The 23866-nt window shown below is 44.6% G+C and overlaps 1 long non-coding RNA gene across 2 annotated transcripts in view; it reads left to right on the top strand.

Annotated features, from left to right (window-relative positions):
• The first annotated feature begins 3169 nt into the window (after window positions 1-3169).
• The window catches only part of LOC138527278 (uncharacterized), a 106556-nt gene continuing 85859 nt past the window's right edge, over window positions 3170-23866 (top strand). For both annotated transcript variants that reach the window (XR_011283850.1, XR_011283849.1), the window contains exon 1: window positions 3170-3485. This is a non-coding gene — a long non-coding RNA (uncharacterized lncRNA). The remainder of the gene's footprint in view (window positions 3486-23866) is intronic.

Here is a 23866-nt window from a genome sequence, read left to right as displayed (position 1 = left end):
TGCCAACTGCCTTGTGGTACCAAGATTTAGACTCACCAAGATTGGCGGCTACAGTTTTCCCATGAAGGCGGCCAAACTATGGAACTCCTTGCCTCCTGAGATTAGAGTAGATCAACCGTATCTACATTTTAGAAAGAAGTATATCAACCTGCTCAACTCTACTGAACACTAGCCATACGAGCGGAACCTGCCTCATCGGGGATGCCTAGTCCATCTCCACTACCTAGTCAAATGGAGTTCCTAACCTGTTTATAACCTGTACATTTGTATACATACTATGAGACATTGTTATGCCTCTGCAATATTGCCTCTGTAATTTTACCTGTAAATTTACTGTATCGTAATGCGAAATATTTTGTAACCTTGTAAGCTTCGCATCATCTTACTGCTGTGCCCTGTTACCCTTGGTAACAAACAAACACTACCCAAGCCAATGAAATATGCAATTTAACCCTATCCACTTCTGTCCACACAGTACTTCAACACTGCACCCACTGCACACACTACAGGACTGTTCACTTCATTAGCTGCAGCCATGGACTAAACACTGTAGGATGTGCTCACTATCACCACACTCATGGAACCAACAATGTAGGCAAAGCTGATGAACCACACATACAAGGCAACAATGTCAAAAGTACTTGCAACCAAGGTGCACATCTGTCAGTGCAAGGCCTCCACCCAGCATCGAATGGCCTATGGCCTTACCGCATGCAACACACCGTACTGAACACTGTGTTACAATGTTCATGTCTTGTACAATGGAATCCCCTTCAGCAATTCAACTGCCACCAGTCATCATGGTAAGAGGACGGCTCACAAGCTATTGTCCCGTAATGAAGACTGCTTGCATTCAGCACACATGGGAGTCGCCTGTGGAGGGACCCGTGATTTGGCGCTGTATGCACGGATACTGCAGGCACACCACTGTCTTCTTCCACTTAATATTGACATACCTCTCATGAACCACTTCTCACTCCCCCACCCTTTCATCCCTTCTGCCCAACACCACATGCCGTAAAGTATGATTGCCAGACCCTTTCGCCACTGCACTGTCCTCCGATACATCATGGCAGCATTTCCCAAAAATGTTGACACACAGCACGCTTCCCTCCAGCCAACCACCGGCTGCGTCCAATGTTCGCCGACATCATGGCCTACTGCAAGCCAATGAAACTTCTGACCGTGGAGCGAACAGGGAAATGGGTCAGCCGAGCCAGATATCACTAATTTTTTGAGACGTACATTTCAGTTCTTTGCAACAATAGTACTGCTCGGATTTCCACCAAACACACAAAAGCACACTTTCGGGACAAAGCCCCCGCTCCTGTCGCAAATTTGGTTAAAATCCATCCAGCCGTTTGGGCTGTAGGCATGTGCAAAGTTTTCACCCATTCAGTCTATTTGGGACCCCCTATAACTTTTCCCCCGCTTGAAGAAACCTCCCCGAACTTGGCAAAGAAATTCAGAGCGGGCCATATACTTTGTTTTGCAAAGTTTGGTGAGAATTCATCCAGGGGGAACGAAGTTATAAACTGCCAAAAAAGAGGTCTTCCTATGGGTTTAGCAACTTAACCGCTACAGCGGGCCGCTTAATATATGAAGTTGCATGTATGGTATGATGTGTTATGTCACGTTATGTTAATGTATTGGACTTTTTTACCCTGTAGGAGGAGAAGAAAAATGTAAGATAGCTTTGCAGTTGTCATGCATGCAGACTGGAAGCATCTGGAGCTCTGTGTGTATGTCTGTTTCTAAGTGTCCAGTGTCAAGAGCATAAAGGCATTTGTGTCCAGAGGGGAACTTTGCATGCCTGTGGTGCTAAAATGCACTGGCCAGGATCAGTGCCAGCCTTAGTGGTAGCAGCGCCCAGGGCAGAAAAAGAACAATTTGGCAGACCCTCCCTTCGCGCCCCTGGTCAAATGGGGGGTACGGCAAATGTTTCTTTTGAAGTGGGAGAAGTGTCATTTTGAAATTAAATGCGCTCGCGGGAGCAGGCGTATTTAACAATAATAGGGTGCAACAATAATAGGGTGCTGTGGCACCCTATTAAGATGATTATCGCCCCACTCCCGTGCCAGAGCAGGGTGGTAATTATCTTAATAGGGTGCCAGCCCCCCTTTGTTGTTAAATGCGCCCGCTCCCGCGAGCGCATTTCATTTCAAAATGACACTTCTCCAACCACGCCAGCTCGGGGCAGCCCCTGAAAGGCTCCCCCGAGCTGGCGCCATAGGGAGCTAGTGGAACCCTGGGGCACCATGGCGCCCTGGGCGGTCGCCCGGCCCGCCATGCCCCAAGGCCGGCTCTTACCAGGACCATGATATGTAACATGACTGAAGAGGTGGAGCCTTCTGATGTTTGGTGTCTGTTGCCAGAGTTATGCAATAGCTGTCAGCCAATAGCTTAGTTTGTATGTGTATATTGTGCCTGAGCCTATGTTACATGATTATCACCAAGGAGACTTCGATACAGATGTATGAAAGCTAGGCCTGTGTACCATATCAAAGCAAGAACAAATACCTTTAGTGTGTATAGCTTGTTTTTTCAGTGTTGAATACGACCTGCTGACACAATCTTGCAACTGTGTACTACCATGGTGAACAACACGTGTTGCTCTTACCTGGCTCAATGGTAATAATCTATTTTTTTAGACTTCCCCAAGAAGAAAACCAGTTAGACATGAACAACTTGGATTGCAACCGCGGTTCTGCAAGCTTTGTATTTGTATACAACATGGCAGGGGTTTGGTTGAGATGTCTCTGACTAACTGGTTACTCATGGATTTCTATAGCAAACGCACCAACCCACTAAACTATCCCGGACGCTACATTACTTTAACTTGATTTATGTGCCATGGGATCTCCAAAGACAGACCATTAAATGGTACTAATGGGTGCCTTTTGTAGCATGCCTTCTCCAGTCCCTTGTGCATGTGCGCGAATGAGCCCTTTCTTGCTGTGACATTGCTGAAATAACTTTTTGCCTGGGCTCTGACTCATGGGGCTCTGATGAACTGTGGTTGACCTCCCAGGGGTGAGCCTGAGTCGACAGTGCCACGTGGGAGAGGCTGGAGCAGCACGCGGGGCTCTCCCATCCCTGCGCGAGCGGGTGACATCATCCTGCTGAGATCCCTCCGCTGACACATGTGAGAGATACCAGAACCCACAGAAGCAAAACATTTGCCAGCTGCGGAGCTTGTAGCCTTCCCCGGACTGGGCCCGGGGCCAGGCTAGACGCACACGTAAAAAAAAAGTTCTCTCCAGTCGAAATGAGCGAAATACTGCGAAAAAGATGACTATGCTGTCCTTGTGGAATTGAAGGCAGCAAAAAACGTGCAAGCCACTCGCTGAGCCTTGTGTCGACAAGGAGGTCAGCCAGATATCTGAGCCCTGGTGTGGAACTTTCTCTTCCAATTTCAGCGCGGACTAAAAAATGTGAAACAAGATACAATGCGGACACACCCAGCAGGGAGCTAACTTTATGAGGTAGGAAATTGTAGAGCGTTAGCAGTGCTTAATTGGTTGATTTCCCTGACGGTCATCTTGACTCTTATTAAATACACGAAATACAGTACTATACCGAAAAAGTTATTTTCCGATCACCAGGTGTGCAACTAGGATCACATTTTGGGGGCTACCCCTAAAATGTAGGGAGAGGTGCTAACTTCAGAAACTGTGGGGGAGGGGTAGCACTTCAGAGACTGTGGGGGAGGGGTGAACTTACTTGTGTGGGGGCATCTAAAGTCTTTACATATTCCAAAGAGACTATTCTGGTGCAGCGTGAATGTTACAAGCTGTTAACTCTCCTTCATGTCTGAAACCACACACTTAAGAACTGTTGTGAGAATGAGCTGTCTTCTATGCCCCGACCCTTCCAATCGATCCCCTTACACGCAAGTGTGAAACACCCCATCACATTTTCAATTGCCTAAAAATGTAATGTATACGAATACATGTGTTAACAATGAAAACACCTTACATTCGTAATGGCCAACCCCCCCCTCACTTGCATGAGTGGGGGTTTAGATTCTATTATGAGACACAAAGTCGAGTATTATGCAATAACTTCTTTACTCCACAACCAGCAGCAAAGATTTAAACACGTTTTCGCTTACACCAAAAACATTTAAAAACAACACAAAACGTTTTGTAACCTGGGTAAAGACCACCAGTCCAAGATGGCAGCCATAAGCATCCATTAGCCAATCAGAGTCTTTCCCTACTATAAAAACCATTGTAATCTGCTAGACCACATTCCAGACGAGAAACGCCATTCATCCAGAAATCGAACTCCAAGTGAAGCCTTGACCCTTCTGCAAGCTCCCCAAATGTATCCAGCTGGTCTTCTCTTCAAAGACTGAAGGAAGAGAGAACAAACAATGAGGGAGGGTGGGAGGGATAATACTCATCTCTGTGTCTCTTTATAGAATCTAAACCCCCACTGAAGTTAGTGAGGGGGGTTGGCCATTCTATGTCAATAACGGAGGCTTCCTATTATGCAAGTTCAAAGCTCTTGCAACACCACATGTACCATATGCTGAACCTTTTTACGATAAAAAGCTTTAAAAGTAGACTCTTTAGACCAATGAGCTGCACAGAAAATACCTTCCTGCCTTCGTCCCAACAACACCAATTTAGAAGCTATAGCCCCCATAGCGGAATGAGCCCCAAAGATGTAAACATCCACCTGCGTCTCCTTGATAACTCATCGAACCCAGCGAGCCAAAGTGCCTGAGGAAACTGCCCTAAAAGGTTTACTGATGGATATTAGCAGCTGACAAGTGGCCATAGACAACAATAGGCCAGTCACGCACACATAACATTGTAAACAATGAACCACGCATAGTTTCTGAGAAACCGAGGTAGTCAAACACTTTGTTCTGTGAGTGATAAAATGGTTACCCCATTAGGAGAGTAAGCTTTGTTATCCACATCCAAATCTCTAACATCAGAAACCTTTTTAATGCAAATAAGGCATAACAGCAAAATCAACTTTGCAGACAATTGTTGAAGCGACAAATTCTCATTTGAAGGCCATGACTGAAACAAACTGAAACCATATGAATATCCCAGAAAACAGAATACTTATCCTTAAGGGGAACCTTAATCCAAATGGACCCCAATGCTTTCCTAACTAGAAAGTGTCTACCAACAAGTCTTTAACCAAAATATGACCTGTGGAAAAAGCTGAGTGGAAATTGTTAATAATGTTGTAAGCATTTCTCTCCTTGAATAGAGATACCAGGAAGTTAACTACTTCCACAGGCAGGGCAGAATGGGATTGATGTCCCATTCCACACAACAGCCCACCCAACGCGACCATGCTGATGAGTAGTACACCTGAGTGAATCTAGACCATGAGTCCCTGATAACCTGACAAGCGTCTCTCGAAAGATCGTGACTTTAACAGGACTCACATAAATCTTCCATGGTATGAGCAGGAGTTGATCTTGAAAAACAAACTCATGGTAACCTCCCCCCGGATCGGTGATGAAAAGGGGAAAGGACGGGAGAAGTCTGGGACATCTACTAATAGCTCTAGCAGGTCCGGAAACCACACCTGGGATGGGCAGGAGGGCGTCAGGGGAACTATCGAGGCCACCTGCCTGCGCACCTGGAGCAGAACCCTTGATATGAGCAAGAACGGGGGAAACGCATACTCAGTCGGGGAGAAAAGTATGCACAGCAACTGCCTCTGGATCTGGACACCAACTGAAAAAACGTGTAACCTGGCAATTGAGGTGAGAGACAAAGAGATACATGTGGAACGGACCACAAATATCCACTAGCAGAAGGAACATTTTACCGTTCAGCTTGCAGTCGCTTCTGTCTCGCAGGAACCTAGAGTTCCAATTCGCTACCGTGTTGACTAAGCCCGGGAGGTATTCTGCCTGAAGCATAATCCTGCGATTGAGGCAGAAATGCCTAGAATTCCTTGCTATGTCTGCTAGACCCTTGGACCGAGTTACCTCAGCCTATCGATGTACCTCAGCGCTGATACATTGTCCATTCTTAGCTGGATGCAACAGTTCATCCTGTCCTTGACTAAGCTTTTTACAGAAAAGGAGGCTGCAAATAATTCCAGTTTGTTGATATGAAATGACTGTTCTTGAGTGGACCATTTCCCGCCAGAAGAAATCTCCTGCTTTCTTGCTCCCCAACCTGTCAGACTGCCATCTGCTTCTGCCACCATATTGGGTGCGAAACCGAAGATAGCCCTCCCATTCCTGGGCTCCATGTGTTGAATCCACCAGTGTAACACGTCTGTCGCATCGGGGGTAGATGCACAGCTTGTGATTAAGGAGTCCCCCACTGGAGATGGCGGGTCTTCAATATCTGAAGAGCCCTGTAATGTTTTCAGGGCTGGAAACATCACCTTACCCGAGGCAGATAACGTTCCTATGACCCGGGCGAGAACCCGGATAGAGAGAAACCTTGTTCGTAAAATGGACCTGATCTGGAGCCGAATACCCTTCATTAGTTTCTGTGGAAGAAGCAGCTGACACTGTTGCGAATGTATAACGAAGGCCCAAAAATGTAATGCAATGGGCCTCATTCCAAGTGTGGCGGTCTGGGAACAACGTGCTTGTAATTCCAATAACCGGCACACATTCTGGACCACCGCACTACGAGAGGCAACTACGGAAACAGCGTTGCTGGCCACTGCGTGAACTGTGACACAGTCGACGGTAGCAATGGCAATGTAAACCGGGGAACACATGAAAGGCACCTCCAGAAACTCTGGCACCAAGGAAAGAAGGTGCCATTCTGACCACATAACAACCAGTGAGACGCAGAAATGCTAGTCGCATCAGGAAAACCCTGCCAGTAACACAAGCACCGCCAACCGGGCAGTAACCAGGCCCAGGTGTGCAGGTACATGCCACAGGTGCACCCAATCCACAATGAGCACAGGGACTGCAGAAAAGGATCACACCCACACCTCAAACACACAGCAACACAGCCATGCTGCCGATTGTAGCAGCAGCCATGAACATGGAGGTGCTTCATGCAGGAGTGCATCTCTATGCACAGGAGGTTGAAGACTGGCAACAAGCAGACAGGCAGCAGAGGAGGAGGAGGTTAATGATGATGGCGAGTAACAATGCACAGCAAGCCGTGCCATGTCGTTGTGCACCCATACCCGGCGCAAGGGCCACACCCTGGACCCTGACAGACAGCCAAATTCATACACTCTACTAGCTGAACAGGGAGACCATCCTCTCAACAGTCAACCTCATCCAGGACGACATCCATAGTGTCATTGGAATCTTCACTGCCATACCCCCACTGTTGAAGGAGGTGTCTGTGATGCATTTCCTTCCCATGGGCACATTTCAGCACACAGTTGGTGAGTTGCATGGAATCTCATAGCCTGCCGTTTCAAAAGTGCTGGTGCAGGTTCCGGATGCCATCCTCTGCCATGTGTCCCAGCACATTGCCCTGTCAATGACGCAAGCACAGGCGAATGCCACCAAGATCCGGTTTCATGCCCTTGCTGGCATTCCCAATGTGCTTGGGGCACTTGACTGTACACACATTGAGCTAGTGGCAGGGCACACCGCAGAGGAGGTGTACCATAACAGAGAGATGTACCACTCCCTGAATGTGCAGGTTGTATTTGACTCCGAGTTGATCATCAAGCATTGCTGCGCACGAATCTCACGATCGACACGACTCAATGGTCCTGCACAACTGCACGTTGCCCGGCTACATGTTGTGTTACATTGGACAGCGGACCTGGCTATTGGGTGAGTAAAATGATCAACAGAAACCACATTTCATGTGAAGTGAATGGGGGGAGGGATGTACACTGTCAGTAGTGCATGCCTCACAGGCACCACGCAAAATCAGTGACACAACCGCAGACAGGAGTGGCTGGCCATGACTGGCACATTCCACATGTTTGCGTGGAGTGACACACCAGCACTACCTGGGCACGGGTGGACAGGCACATGTATTGCACAACAGGTCCCACAATCCATCACTCGCATGGCACGAAGCCCCACCCACCAACACCACCCCGGTTTACCCATCCCACACATGTCATGACCAGCAGAACCTGTCAGGAGACATGCAAGGTCTCACACGGCCAGAAAGTGCACAGACCCAGATGCATGTGTCACACATCCACCTTGAACGCACTGCACTGTTACTGCACTGATGTGTCCCTCACTGTTTCCCTTTCCATGCATGTGACTCCCAATACCCATTGCTGCCATGGCTGATGACCCCAGTCAGGCATCCACCGTCAGGCATCCACAGGACCACCATGACGGAGCCTACAATCATGCACACATCCGTACAAGGACAACAATTGAGCCGATACGTAAAGTGACCGAATCCAATGTTTTCGAGGAAGAAGTGACCACATTTCTTAAAAAAATGTTTACCAAAAAAAACCTTTTTAATAAAATATATGTGGGGGTGGGGTAAGGATATTAATAAAGGTAGGGGGATGGAGAGGGCACTGCGACGGGTCTCCCCCCGCAATAAAAAAGAAATAAAAGATTTGGTCACTTTACTCTTTCGAAAATATGGATTCGGTCAAAGAACCTACATCCTAATTGAGCAGACCGTCGGCCTGTTGAAGGCACAATTCCATTTCCTTCACCGCTCAGAAGGGATGTTGATGTACAGGCCTGTGAAAGTTGGCAAGATAGTCCTGGCCTGTTCCATGTTGCACAACATGTGCATCAGGCGCAACATTCCCCTGCCCCGGATATGGACATGCCCGCAGCAGACGATGGAGATGACACCGAAGAGAGAGCAGCTGCACACATGCAACAACACCATGACAGAGAGGACATGGATGGGCATGCAGCCCGTCAGGAACTAATAAGAAGTGGCTTCTAAGTACACGGCACCTGCACATGCATATGGGCACACACACTGCCTGTGAAACTGTGCACTAATAAAAACACTTGAGCACAAACTGAATGTCCAGACATGATTTGAAATGCAGCAGCATATGTATTAAACAAGAAATTCAAACATCAAACATGTGGCCCAGCACCCCCTACCTAACCCCGCCCCAAACCTCCACCATGCCCCCAACTCACAACAACTACCACTTCCCACTGAGCCACCAACTACCCATACCAACTCCCCCTCAGCAAACCCCTCCCCAACACTAACACTCCCTGGTTGAACTGCAAAGGCACACCATCTCCATAACATACCGTAAACAGCAGTGTCATATTTCCTGTAGCAATCCTGCTCACTTTCCTGGCTTCTTCATGCCTGGCTTGCCCTTCTGAGGTGAGCCCGACAGGTGCAGGGACATTTGCCTTGGGCAGCTTTGCTGCAAGCTTGCGGAAGTGGTGGTGGTAGAGGGTGTGCGTGTACCCACAAAGTCGCTGTATTCCGGTGCCGCCTGCAGGGAGAAGGTGAGTGACTCTGAAATGGCCCTTCACGTACCCTCTGTGCCATCAGCACTGTCGGACAAGTTACACATCCCAGGGCATGTGCACAGCGCCGTCCGGTGGCCTGTAGGCTTTCCCATATCAATTGTACATCCCCACGTATCATACTTGCCTCCTCCCACATCAAACGGGACTTCTGCCGGCTCCAGATCTTGGAGGAGAGAAATCGTCACTGTGTGATGTGATAGCAGTAACTCCTTCTCCTGCACCAAAATGAGCATGTAATCGAAGTACACTATTATTCTCACATCCCTGGCTCTGAGGAATGTCATTAACAGGTGCAGAAGCTTTGTGAAACACCACAGGCTGAGGACAGGCCAAACGGAGAGATCTGAGCTGCGGACGAATACCCTGCCACTGAAACTGAAGGTACCCCTGGTGAAGAGGGTAAACAGCACCCACCAGGTAGGCGTCTTTCAGATCTATCTTGCCCATCCAATCTCCCTGAAGGAAGGAGTCCCTCAATAATGAATGCCCTCCATCTTGAAGTTGCGGTAGACCACAAAAGAACTGAGAGTCTTGGGGTTGATATTTGGCCTGAACCCCTGTCTGACTTTTGAAACAGAAAGATGGAACTGAGAAATGGGTACGCTTCGAGAGAGGCGTGAACCACCGCCCATTTCTGAATGAGGTCCCACACTTCTGTGTCCACCAAATCCTGTTTCTCCTGACTGAACACCAATGGAAGGGGGAGAACCATCTGACGGGGGGTAATAAAACTACGGAACCCCATCACTTTCTGGAGGCCCCATGCATCTGTATTTAGGGTAGACCAATTGTGAGCAAAACGAGTTCTCCCTGGGAAGAAAAATGTAAACATAAACATTTAATGTTAATGATAATGTTAATGTTAAAGGATATTTGTACCGTGCACTATCACCACCGCAGTGGTCCCCTGGCGCTCTGGCAGCTCTGAAAAGGGGGGTGGGTTAGTGGGAATAAGCTGGAAAAGTGCAAGAGAGCAGTGATGTGCTGTTAGCAGCCTCAGCCCGGTGGGTCCGTTGGCTGGGCTTGGGGTGTTTTACGGTCGGTAGTCGTCGTGTGCTGTTGTGCGAGTCTATGTGTTGTTTGTTTTGTTGTTGCAATATAGTGAAGTTTGTGCGGATTGTTGTGTTTTAGGCTTGTGGTTGTGTTTGGTTAGAGTTTGTGAGGTGTATGCAGAGGGGTGTAATTGTTAGTGGATTGGTTAATTGGCATTGCTGTCCTTGCAATTATGTCTAGGTGTGATGCTTGCTATCATTCATTATTCCATCTGTGTGTCGTATTTGCTAACCCTCAATATCCTATCTAGATGTGAGGCAGGCTAGTGATCACGATTCCATCTAAGCACTTGTTAACATTCACAGTTTCATTTAAGTGTGGCGCATGCTAACATTCATATTTCTATCTAGATACAATGAAAGCCAAAGTTAAGAACTCCATCTACGTGTGGATAAACATAAAATGCCCACCTGCTGTATATTGTGATCGACCTACTCCTCTGGGTGACCAACCTCTCCACTGAGTCCTATGCTGTGGGAAGAAGGTACCCTGCGTGCATCCCCCTGGAAGCAAACTGTGCAGTACGGAGGGAGCCCTGAAAGGGACGGCTAGATGAATTTCAGGTGGTTGGCTAACCTTGTTTGGGAGACTAGGGCATGGGCACTCTGTCTCAACAATTTATTAAGGTTTCCTTTTTCCATGGGTTACTGACTCAGTGCTTCACGAAGGAACTCACACTCTCTAACATAACATAACATAACATAACATAACATAACATAACATAACATAACATAACACTCTCTGAAGGGTGCCATTCCGCCGAGCACAGATGTTGTTTATGTGTGGGATCAAAGAAAGGTTCCCCCAGCATATCCCACAAGCCCTTTGTTCATCATGGGACTCCTCCTTTTTTTAACTTGTACCTCTTGGGTGAAGAATCAGAGTTATTCAATGAAGATGAGGATCCTGAGGAGAAGAATCCCTACTCCTCTTATGGGAATGAGGACTAGGGACCCTTACAGGGACTCCCCCTTGATGGTGATAAACTCTCAATATGCTTGGTTTTGGCCACACACTTATCCTGCTTAGCTCCCTTAAGAGAGGAGCCCGCCAATGGGACTGCTGCACCCTCTTCCTGGAAATCGGAAATACCCATTATAAGGTGATCAAAGGCGGAGACAGGGGTATTATTAAGGTCCCATAAGGCACTATCCATAGACTCTTGCACAATCCTATGAATATCTCCAGCACTAGCTAGACCTTCTAACTGAAGGCAGTAGCCTAACTGGAACCCCATCCTCCTCAGAGGAACTGGAACAGTGGATAATTATGCCTCCCCTCAGTGTCCTGTACTTCACTGCCCCTAGGAGCTGACATGACTCTGTATATTAGAAAGCTAACGGAGGACGGGAGGGCAGGGAGATAATGTCATCCACAGTAATTCACCTCGAGCATAGGTCTTCCCTCAACCCAAGCAGCCCACGCTTTACGGGTGAGAGGAAAAGGGCAGACCAGGCCTTGTCAGTGAGGAGAAGAACCAGTGAGAAGAACCAGGGCCTCTCTTGCCCAGAGGCCGAGCAGGGCGATTCAGCAGGCACTTACACTGAGCAGGTGATGGAAGGGATGTAAACTCCTAACCCCCAAGCGTTTACTTATGAATGTCCAAAACGCCACTAAAATAGCGCTACATGTTGCTACTGTGCATTCACTAGCGTGCAAGCCCCTCACGACGTCTGTGAGCGCGAGTGCTGAGTGACAGCACTGTCTTTCCCCCTGCGGCTCCCAGCATGTGTGCATGCAGATGCCGCACGGCGCTAGTAGGGAACCGGAGCACAGAGCACAGCACTCAGAAGCGCTGGAGCTCCTGAAACCAACCAAGTCAGAAACTCAAGCAACTGTAAGAAGCACCAAGAAACACAGATAACATTGTATCTAGCAATAATAAACCATGCAATTAACATATTCAAACACTAAGCATCACAGTGCTCGAACAGTAGGAAATGACTTATCTGCAGGTCGAGCCGCAAAGAAGAGGATGAGGGACTAATTACAATGGACTTTGGGGAAAGAACTTCATTGCCTAATGTATGCCTATGGTGCCGTCTTGGACTGGGGGTCTTTCCCTAGGTTACAAAATGTTTTTTGTTGTTTTTAAATGTTTTTGGTTTGAGTGATAACATATTTATAATGTTGCTGCTGGTTGTGGAGCAAAGAAGTTATTGCATATTAGGAAGCCTCCGGTCTGGACATAGAATTGCCGGGTTTTGGTTAACTGTGCAGCCGCTGTCACCGTTTATTGTCCGTGTCCTGTTCTGCCTTGCCACGGCTATGTAGGCCAACCAGGTCAAGTCAACTGAACCCAAACATTTCGAGGGGGAGGCTAAAGCCCAGTCTTCCCAAAGGCCGTCATGTCACTGCCTATCAATAAATAAAGAAAATCACAAGAAAATCACAACTCCCAAGATGTCCTGGGAGCTATGGGCCTCATTACGAGTTTGGCTGTCAATTTGCCAATTGACTGCCAAACTCGTTTACGGTTAGCACTGCTCTGTTCCTTGGCTTTACCACTGGATTATGAGTGCTGGTAGGGCAGTGTAAATCCCCATTTCTGGCTTCCATAGAACTCAATTGGGACCTTTGGCGGATTTACTGCGAGAAGTAATACTGCGCTGTAAATCTGCCGATTTATGAAAGTGACATGGAGGATTTACCCCCAGCTTTTTGCTGGAGACGAATCCTCCACTTTACCTGCAGACTCAGAATTCAGCAGTCGTTGCGATAAAAGTGGCACCAATTTTCGTTGCTACCACAAAAAGTGACGATAACCAACGCACCACAAACTCGGAATGAGGCCAGTGTTTGCATCAGGGTGATTCCAGTGGCCACTGATGCCAGATAACGAAAACCTTCTTTCTCCCCACCATGCAGGCCTATGACTACACTAGCTTTTGACATAGCAACGGCCATAGTTTTAGGAGGGGTCCTGTCTGACCAGATATAAGGAGGGGAACAAAAGCATGGTGACTTAACAACTGAGAAACAAAGCATCCAGAACCAAAGAAAGTAACAAAGTATCCTTTTAGGCAATAGCACAGGTCATGATATCATGTTTTATATAGCTACTCTTGCTGGTTTCCTCGTGCTTGTCAGCAGTTGTTATTTAGGCAACAAGCCTGAGCCGGGGGGGCATTACCACGTCAGATAATGCCCCCGGGGTTTAGTTACTGGCCCGAGCTTAATGTCGCCCCCGGTGAGGGGCTTATTGCTATTAGTACCCCGAACCATTAGACCGGGGTACTAATAGTGTTTTTTTCGGTTGCACGATGCTTTGCGTTTCACAACTGGAAAAAAGAAAATGGCCTCTGTGTATTCAGAAACGTAGTCCGTTCTCCCTTTCCGTGGCAGCCATGGTAAACAAAGAAGATGGATACCATGGAACGGGAGTAGGGTCTACACATAGTCCCTTCTCCCTTTCCATGGCGGCCATTAAAACACATGAAATAAAAGTAAATAAAAAAATGGCCGTCATGGAACAGGGAGAAGGGTCTACATGTAGTCCCTTCTCCCTCTCCATGGCAGCCTGACGGTAGAATGAAAAGGAACTGTGAGGGACGCGCAGCACTCCCTTGTCAGGTAAGTCCTTGTCAGCCGGGTAATGCCCCAGTGAGGGCCAATGAGCTTAGTTGTTACAAGCACATTGACCCTCGCCGGGTACTATACCCATTTTAATGGTATTCACATTATAGACCTCGGATGTGCTGAGTCAGTTGTGATTTACACGTGTGGTCTGCAAGTAGAACACCAATGGCTGGGTCAAGCGCTTCACTCTCTGAGCTTTCTTGTTGCAGAAGAAACAAGATGATGGGGACAGCTAATGCTTGTGGCAGTAGCTCACTCAGCCTCACTACTTCAGCATAGTGTGCCTAAAGCATAGTGAATAGAGAACAGGTGGACACCCAGTCTCCCTCTCTTTCAGATCCCCCAGAAAAGTGGAAACCATGCAAATGGCAGTGGTGGGCAGTATAAATCCCAGTAGCATAATTTATCAGATAGTTCTAGACTGTGCTTTACAGGACGGGATGCATCACAGTAAATGCAGACTGAGCGCTATTCAACAATTGCACTGTGATATATAGAATGGTATATAGAATGGTGGATCTTGAGCATCCCTAACCGACAGGTCTTGGTCCTGAACCCTGGTGGTCAAAAGGATGGATATACTTCTGACAATAAGTGATGCGACCAGGCTATTCCACATGTGGAATGGAAAAGTGAAGGCAAGCCCCTGAACGCTCACACCATAGCGAATACAACCCGCTAGGGAAGAAAGGCCCAAGTTGATCTTGTAAGGATAACAAGTTTTAATCTCACACAAACATGAGAGCAACATCAAAGAACTCTGCTGCTAATAATGTTCTGCTGAAAGAGGGTACAAGCATAGGCTGACGAGGGGACACATCATCATTGTGATGCAATACATACAGTAAAAACCTGCACGGCTGGTTGGTGTGTGCCTATACAGGATCCGCCTGCCATAAGGGATGCCAGGTCATTGGTTCCAGCCCAGTCCGTACGTCTTCCATCACGTGGGTGCTGCAGAGAACATCTTCTTCTCATCGACGAAGGTCAAAGAACAAATTAACTACACTCCTAACACAATGCTACTTCATCATTATGCTGTGCACCTGGCAGGCTTTAAGACTGGCACAGAGGAGGTTCTGGGGCATTCTGACCTCCACACACACATTTCACTCACTCCCCTTCGTGCCATTTGGCTCCAAGGTCTCCACCCTCGTTTATCCCTCCCAGCACCTCTCAATACAAATCACATGATTGTAGCACACTGACTTGCAATGTCCTTTCTCTTTGAACATTCAAGACTGGTTACTTTAGGGGTGATGGTCGAAGGTCACCTGGTGCCATGAAAGTCAGGGGTTTTGGGGCTTAGTCAGTTATATGGGCAATAACTTGTGATCGCCTGGGGGTGGGCCAAGTCAGATTTTGGCCAGTTCGAGATAACATGCACACCAGGCACCGGTCTGTTATCATGGCCTTGTAGGGCACATTCCTTTCGGATAGAAAAACATCTTTGTAATACTGTTAAAACAATAAATGAACTTTATGGCAGTTGGAGGTGTGGGTTGTCCTCATGGGAGCTCGGGCATGGCTGGAGGTTTCCCTCGTCTCACAATTAGGGCTTAGTGCATGAAATGCTGCATTCACTGCACAGGCCTTGTCTCCTAACTATGATTACTAACATCTACGCAGAAATGCACTTACATCTACACAAAATGGCAGTCTTGCTCGTGTCCTGGGCAACACTATGTGAGTTGATTATATTGGGATGTGGTCCTTCCACCGCCCCCACCCCCGCCCCTGCCCCATCAGAGTGCTTCGAATGCAGCTTGTCTTACTCTAAAGCGTTTAGGGGGGGTGGGACGGGGTCGCCCCCTTCCCAACAAAAGTGAGAAGTGCATGTGAGGTTAGAGTTAGTCCTTTTACCCAAACCCCTCCAAGATGTAAATTAAATAGGATGTCATAGTGGATTTGTTTAAAAGTAAGACTGGACACTGTAGGGGAGACATGGTATCAGAAGTATGACACTGACACATTGGGTACACTTTGTAAAACCTTTGTTGAAATTGTTGGGGTTGGAGAAACTCCTATTTTGCCCTATAACTAAGATGGGTGTAGTCGTGACCATCGAATAATAAATAACACAGTCCTAGTGGAGTCTGTCAAATCAAAATGGCCTTGCTAGCAAAACCTAATGCCTGCTTTATCTCTTGTACAATAAGTGTAAAAAGGAGAAATGTATGCAAAAAGGAAAAGGCAGTGTTCAAATGAATAAAGATGATTAAACCAGCTCCCTCCCCACGTTAGACCTCACGGAGTAAGGCAGTGACTGTAGGCAGGATGATACACTCTGGCTTGGCTTCCGACACAATAAACAGTTCCAGAATGTGGATTGAGGTCCGTCTGGCCTTCCACGTTCAAGCCTCTTTTCTCAACTTCAAAATAATGTTTCAACCAAAAAGTTCACAAAGGTCCCCCTCTGTCGGGCTCAGACCTTTCACCACACAGTTCTCGTAGGTCCCCCTCTGTAAGGGGGTTCCATTCCCCAAGCTTACTTCACTTCGGGTCTCTGTGTCGGGCTCGGACCACTTTCAGATAAAGTTCAACACGAACTTGTCAGGGGGCTCCCTTCCCCAAGTTTACTTCACTTCGGGTCTCCCTCTGTCGTCCTCGGACCACTTTCAGATGTCGAAGACATTTTCGAATGTGAGTGGCCTACTTTTCAGACCACTGCATGACCACTTCGACTCAAGATTCACAGTTCAACTTTCACTCTCCTCTTCTCTAGGAGTTAAATCTATTTCTTTCACTTTTGCTGTTCTTTCACTTTATCACTTCGAAAAATGTACATTTCACTGAGACTTTCGAGTGGGCTACTTCCTTTCGCTGGACCACTCTGTTACTTAGCATCGCTGATTTTGCAGCTGTCTTTAAGTTCAAAGTTCATTCACAGGCCTGTCTTTCCTCGCTTCTAACTCACATATGTACAGCCTTCACTTGTGATAAAATGTTGCTATTTCAAAACTTTAACACATACTTGTCTGCCAACTCCCTTTGTTTTCTCACAAACGTACTAACAGAACGAGGTTGCTGTATCATGTGCTTCCTCCAGGTGATACACAAATACTTAGGCAAGGTGATAGAGTCAGACACGTCGGTATACAGCTAATCTGTACCCCCAGCTGAGGGAATAACTCAAGAATGGGCTCTGCAATTGAAAATGCAACCAAATGAAGAGTAGAAAAAGGTCAAAAATGACAACGGGATGCAGGTGCAATTAGAGGCATCTCGCTTATTGGGCAGAGGTTGTAGGATGGACACAACAGTGGCAGCAACCTTCAGGAAGATTGGGGGTGAGGATATGCAGACCAACTGAGTCTTCTCTCAGTGACATGTAATGCAGTTAACTGCTGCTGTACCCGTAGCTGAAGAGAAGTACTCTTTTGACAAAGAAGGTATGGATGTATGGAGTTGGCGCTCATTGAAGCAGTGAGACCCGGTGAAAGACAATGCAGTGTGGGTGATGTATGAGAAGCATATGTTAACAATGAGATTTCAATGGAGCATAATGAGAGTGTAATAGACACTTTTCACCAGACTGTCATACAAGATTTACATTATCTTATGGATCACCCCAAGAATAGATTGCGACATTACAACAATCTTTCCGACGTAGAACAACAAGCTTTAATTACTTTGATGTTGGATTTGAGTATTGTTATTAAGGAAGCCGACAAAGGCGGTAACATAGTTCTACTAAACAGAGACGATTATATTCAGATGGCAAATGATCATCTTGCTACCCCAGGTTGTTATCAGTTATTGCCAGGGAACCCAACTCTTCAAACAGTCTCCAATTTATCTAACCTTATTCAAAAATGGCACTCACGTGGACTCATTACTGATGATGAACAACGCTTTTTGTACCGGACGGCTCCAGTTATGCCCACTATGTACTTTTTACCCAAAATTCATAAAGAATATACTCAGCTACCACAAGTGAGACCGATTCTAAGTGGTTTAGGTTGGGCCACAGAAGGGCTTTCACAGTACATAGATACTGCAATTAAAAGCTTGGTTGCCACACTGCCTGCTTAGCTACGAGATACTACACACACTCTTCAGACTTTAACTTCCATTAAGTGGTTAGAACATTTTTTGTTAGTAACTTATGATGTTAAATCACTATATACTGCTATTCAGCATAATTTAGCGCTTGATGCCATAGATTTTTCCTTTAGAAATCATTCGGCATCTTATGCTGATCATATATCTATGATCAAGGAATTTTTGGCTTTCACACTTCAACATAACCAGTTTCTATTTAATGGTCAGTATTATGCACAAACTAGAGGAGTGGCCATGGGGGCTAAATATGCCCCCTCAAATTGGCCAATCTCTTCATGGGTTTTTTTGAACATCATTATATACACAGCACTCATATATTTCAAGACTATATTGTAGTATGGAAGAGATATATTGATGATATTTTGTTGGTTTGGAGCGTGTCTACAGAACCTTTTCAACAATTTACTGATTATTTGAACAATAATACATTTGGGATTGAATTTGTGGGACATATGAGCCCCACTAGAATGGAATTTTTGGATCTCGTCATTACTATTGTAAATGGCCAAATATACACTCAAACTTTCAGAAAACCAACAGCTGTGAATTCGATTTTACAAGCCACAAGTTGCCACAAACGCACAGTGATAGAGAACATACCGTTTGGAGAATTTTATTGTGCCCGACGCCACTGTAGTAATTTGGAGGAATTCACTAATGAGGTGGTACAGATTCGAGCAAGGTTCAAACAGAGAGGTAATTCCAATCGCAGTATTCAAAATGGCATACAACGGGCGAGTGCTATATCACGCGAGGACATGTTGATGGACCAGGGGAGGCAAAGACCTACTGGTTTCTCTGATGTACGTATTATTACTAAATATGTTCATAACTCGGAGATGCTATACAAATTATTGAACAAGCATTGGCATTTACTACAACTTGATCCCAATATCACACCTTATATAGCTGATCACCATAGATTTATTTTTTTGCGGAATCGCACACTTAAGGGGCATCTGTGTCCTTCTTTTTTAGCTCCAACAATCAACTCGGCCAACCCCAGATCATGGTTACCCTCTAAGCCAAAGGGCTTTTTCAAATGTGGGACGTGGAATTTTGGTCCATTTGCTATTCAGTCTGATATTTTTGTTTGTCATAATGGTTTATAAGTTCAAATACGTGACTTTTTGAACTTCAAGACGAAATTTGTGGTGTATGCAATCCTCTGTATTTGTGGTAAAGTGTATGTGGGTTCGACCATTAGGGAATTACGGATACGCATTAGGGAACATCTTGCAAGCTTGAGAAAATTTGATTCCAAATTACCCCTAGCAACACATTGGCGGGAACATCATCAAATGGAAAATGTGAGTGAAATCAGGTTTATAGGCCTAATGCAAGCGAGACCTCATCCTAGAGGTGGGGACCGCTCTGCATTATTGCGACAATTAGAAGCACAAACTATTTGTAGGTTACGTTGCACTACTTTGGGACTCAACAGTGACACGGAATTACATGTTTCCTTGGAGATAGTCAGGTTTAATGTGGCAAACGTGGGATTCATTGTTCATGTGTGCCACTGCGGGAGTCGAGCGGACTGGCAAGGCACCATCGCAGTATCCATGGGCCAAATTGAACTTGGAACAGCACTATTTTAATTATAGCCATATTTCTTACTTGATCTGGTTTATTTTTTATTTTGTTTGAATCAACAATTAGGATTAGAGTTGACATCGCCATTACATTGTACCAGGTACATTGCTACTACAATCACCCAATTTCGCAACACGTTGGCAGATTGGTATTTATTTCTTTTATCATCAAATATATTATGGACTGATTGCTAATAATTTGCCCATTAATTGCTAAGTTCATGTAGCAATGAATTAAGCAATTCTCAAATGTGTCATCAAATGTGTCGTTCAAGTATTTCGGGTGTTTTATATTATACACACTGGAGTAGTCGTATTTCAGTTTAACCTGGTTGATTGACAGATACTACCTTTTTGTTTACTCACTATCTTCACATGTGATCAATGTTTGAACACGTGACTAACTACCACGTGACCGGAACTTTTTCTCCATTGACTTCTACGCGTTTCGTTTGTTCGGCGCCGAACACGTGATTAACTATCACGTGACCGTAAGGTGCCTTTCTCCACATTCTTATTCTTATACGATACGCGGGCTGAACCGCGTTTAGACATGTCTCGATTCTAATGGACTGCCGCAGACGAGAGATTATGGTTGTAAGTGATTTCTACATTATGTATGGGTTAGTGTTTACGACGGAATGGGCTTCGGTACTGGACAATTGTTTCACTTTAAATATGCATCGGTTTCTTTAAAAGGCATGCCAATTGAGGCGGGATGTTTGAACTGAATTAGAATGTCTGATTCAACCCAATCCACATTTTCGAATAGGAAGGTAATGGCTTACCTTTTATCACCTTTACTTGTTTCTAGTGGCTTTTCACCACTTGGATTCATCTATTATATGTTTCTCCAGATTTTCCGAGTTGGAGAAATGATTTAAGGCAATGCCACGATGCAACGTCAATCCCTTGGTTATCACCCTCAGATACCCAAATAGTGGCATCCTAAATAAACAGTAACTTGTTAAATTCCATTTGGCAATTTGGCACGATATTGGTGTGGTGTTGGAACCGTTTTGTGCTCACCAGTTTGAATTGGTTCTACATTGATATTTCAGAGGTCACTTTGACACGTTATAAGTTTTGACCCACTGGGTTCGGTGAAAGGTGCTGAACTGGTGACTTTTGGCCCCTGGCAGTGGCACGCACGAATTGAATTATAGAATAGATAGCCATTGCAAATAGTGCATGGAGATCTCCCTGCACATCACATTCACTTTATGTGGGATAGTGCTGATATAGGTGACACACGATTCTGGCAGCACATTGATTGTACAATTTGTGTATCTTTTGAGTATGTAATGTTGTAATATGTTATTTTTATTATATATATATTTTTTTTCTTTATTTTATTATTTTTTCCATGTGCTGCCGATGACATGTTGATTTACCAATTCTTCTGGTAATGTATACCCCCACATTTCAACATTCTTGTTTGTTGTGTTTTCTGTATTTCATGTATCCTGGTTTATAAATCGAGACTCTTATATGCACTGAAAAATTGTACACAATAACTGTTGAACAGAGTTTTGCCCTGAAGAAGACCGAGAGAGGTCGAAACACGTGTTGGCACATCACTCTGTCATGTGCTATCACATACTGGATGTGAAGAACATTAAATTTCGCAATTTTTTCATTCACGTGTTATTTGTAACATATATTGTACATTGATTGTGCATGAGGACTTTTTACTATCAAGTTGTTCTAACTATTTGTTCTGGCAGCGCATCCAAAATGTTGGAATACCCAGTGTTCTATGAGAGGAGAGTTGAGTTCATGTTGGAAGAGAGATGATACTAAAGGTATTTGCGGCAGTAAGGCAAATTCATTTCCTGTACTTCCTGTACTCTCCTTATTTTCTCTGTTTCTTGAGATGCAATGGAGAGTTACAGTCAGAAATGTGGTTACAACATGTAATAAATAGTGATAAATGAGTCTCAAAGAGGGTGTTAGTAGGGTCTTTTCTTGGAGTAAAATGGAATTTTCATTTTTATTATTTTGTTTTGATTTATTGCAAACCTTTCACAAATTCCAAAAGAAAATATAACTTTGACACTGCATCAAGTAATGTAAAACTTAAACAATTAATCATTTGATAACAGGATTAAAAACATCAGTTCAAATCTGCATAAAACTTATACAAGGGTAACTTGTCTGCCATTAATTAGTCTTACAAAAAATTAATTTGTATTCAACATCATCACATTATGCACAACATAAGCAAAGTGTAGTGTTCTCAACGCACTAAGGCCTTTATAAGATGTATATAAATACTTCATGGTTTCAACAGTATTACAGTCTTTGCAGACTCTACAGCCCGTAAGTGATCTCACTAGACCCTGCCACCCTCCTAATACCTCATTAGACGGAAGCAAAGTAAAATGGAAAGGGAATTTATCAGTTATTCCTGAATTGTCTTCCAAGGTTTTTAAAAACGTAGACTAAAGAAAATGACCTCATAAGCACAATATTCCAGATCAAACCAACTTCATCTTGGAACATGATCTGAAATATGCAAAGGTATGTATTGTGCATGTCAAATTAGAAACCAAAACATGTATTAATACATTCTTCATATTATTGTTCAGAAAGAAAAGAAATATAGTAATTATGCCATAATAATGGGGGAAAACTATGGTAGGTATAACATTTGCCTCAAATGAATAAAGGCGTCCTCCACGATAGTTAGCAATGTGAAAAATTCAAGCACATAAACAGACACACATAGCTTGTGTAAAGCTTTTCACAACATCACCTACCAAATGTGTGCTCTGTTTAAAAAACAAATACTTGACCGCAGAGGGTGAAGAGAAATGTAATTGAAATTGTCAAAATATTTTATTTGAAAAGGGACATGTTTGAAAGCATTTGGGCAAAAATCAAGAGTTTATAAAGAATTGCTTTTTATGAAAAGGATAAAATGTTTGAAAAGGTTTGCAAATGTTTTCATTTGTCCTCTTTTATGCTTATTTACATAAAGTAATTCTCAAAGTTCAATTTTTCCACAAACTAATATAACTTTAAACTTTTACTGAGAATGTAAACGGGCCCATACCTTCCATTTACCTACCCCCATTTTTGTAACCTATTTTATTTCAAACCTATTCAATGCATGTTTTCCACAAATGTATTTTGTTCACTGTTTCTTAAATTTCATTTTAAATTATTATATTTCCATTACATCATTTGTATATCATTGTTTTCAATCATTTTTTCAAACTCATGTTTTTCAAATAAAAGAAATTCTGCCAAATTCTGAAAGAGAACAACAAGCATTTTGCCTTTCAAAACAAATGTCATACCGCTGAAAACCAAAGAACTTACTTCATGAAAATCTCCAATCTGCTGCCTAACAGCAAGGGTTTAGAGTTCATCGTCCACAAACTCTTGAGCATAATGAGGTCAAAATTCAGAAACATATCCTCTGATCAATTCCAAGCCCATCTAACCATCCCTAATCAATGATGTTGAAGAAACTGCTTTAAAGGTATGTCATCACCCCAAAAGTCCTTAATCTTAAGAGGCCTAGAAAACATTTAACAATTTCCAACCAATGTGCATTTTTCAATCAACGCGTGCCCCTTAAGAGTGCAGATCCATATACATTAATGTCTCTTTAGGATTTAGCCTCAGATGGAAAATGTGCCATCCCTAAGGGAAAAGTCAAACCAAAATCCCTCCAGCAGTACAGAATATTTCTTCCCGAATGTGGTCAAATGTGTTCTCATACTTGGGCTCCAAGAGATTGATATAAAGAAAATCTGTGATTCCCAAAAGATTCTCCACTGACCAAGCACCATTGAATTCAAACCCGGCAATAACTGAAGCTGCCCCGAATGAAATGGGATGTGATGATTCTCAAGTGGATCTGAGAACCCCTCCATCCTAAGAGTCATTTCCTGAACGGAGTGACATGATCTCTGACTCTGATTAGGCAGGATAGGGATTGGCCTATATTGTGGGGTGATACTGTGTCACTAGTGATCATGTGTGGATCCAGAAAATCACTCCATTATGCAACTGTTATATTGTACACCTCTATAAAGGGCTCCGTTATGTACCTCTATTGGTGTATACCTCTGCAAAGCGCTCGATTGCTTCTCGAAGCTAGATCCGTGCTCAATAAATACCTTAATAATATTAATAAGGATAAGATGCA

This window comes from Ambystoma mexicanum, chromosome 14 (genome assembly GCF_040938575.1).
Source record: "Ambystoma mexicanum isolate Mex_15411 chromosome 14, UKY_AmexF1_1, whole genome shotgun sequence".
NCBI classification, from domain to species: domain Eukaryota; kingdom Metazoa; phylum Chordata; class Amphibia; order Caudata; family Ambystomatidae; genus Ambystoma; species Ambystoma mexicanum.
The sequence above is the reverse complement of the archived record's forward strand: the minus strand, read 5'-3'. Positions and strand labels throughout refer to the sequence as shown.